Source organism: Watersipora subatra, chromosome 9 (assembly GCF_963576615.1).
Source record: "Watersipora subatra chromosome 9, tzWatSuba1.1, whole genome shotgun sequence".
Classification (NCBI taxonomy): Eukaryota; Metazoa; Bryozoa; class Gymnolaemata; order Cheilostomatida; family Watersiporidae; genus Watersipora; species Watersipora subatra.
This window is the reverse complement of record NC_088716.1, coordinates 5,722,495-5,723,524: the sequence shown is the minus strand read 5'-3', so window position 1 is coordinate 5,723,524 and position 1,030 is coordinate 5,722,495.

The following is a 1,030-nucleotide window of genomic DNA, read 5'->3' as shown; positions in this document are numbered from 1 at the left end:
AGTTATAAAAAGTAAAATGCAAGTTCGGGGGTCTTCTTCACACCCCAACTATAAACAATAAAGTGCAGTTTCCAAGTCTTAACAAAGTCTCACGAGATCACACATTTAGCGAGATCTCCACGGCGCCAATATAGAACACTCGTTGCAAGTTAATTAGCTGTTTGGAACTACAAGTGAATGAGCTTAGACTGAAATTCTTAGTCGACAGCCGCCGAAAATTACTAAAAAGTTGGAGCGGATCAGCAGGCCAGCGGCCTCAGGGAATACGCGCTCGGTCTCACCTTTATAGTTTTTATACGTGATAATTTTTCACAGTGCACCAGACTGTCAACATAATGGTATCTGCCATAGTAAATGCTGTGAACAAATATTGCATCAAACAGTATTGGAACAAGTGACATGCATCTTTTCTCTCGGCGTGCTATCACTTACATCAATCCCTCATTTTTCGCTATGGTAAAGTTGTTTCTTATATACTTATCATCTGTGTTTTATTGAAATTTCAGACTGTCTCAAGCAGCAAACTATATCATCAGGGTACTAGTCATTATAAGTGTAAATATAGCCAGCGAAAGTGACTATTGAAATATGCTATAGATAACTGTTCTAAAAATAAATGATAAAAAAAGTCTTTCGATAAATTCAATATGAATTCACATTACGTTGATTTTATATATTGATCTATTTTTACTTCCATGTCTATTAGCCTTAGTAACTAAGTCAGATAAATATAGATTATTTCACAACGTAATCATCTTTCATTGAAGTTAAGTTATTTTCTCCAGCACTGCTTTTCAAAAACTCCTAAAATATGACTCTAAAAGCTCCTTTGCAATGATTTCGACTTTCTCCTCGAATCTATTTGCCTGTCATACAGATATAGATAGAAGCGTGTGCTAGCAAGCTGCCAGCATATGACAGTTGTTTAGAACAGCGTGTACGACTATCAATTAAACAACTGGCCACATGATTTGACACAAGCACCTGCTCATCATCATTCACTGGTCTATCGGCATTCAAATGAGAAGCA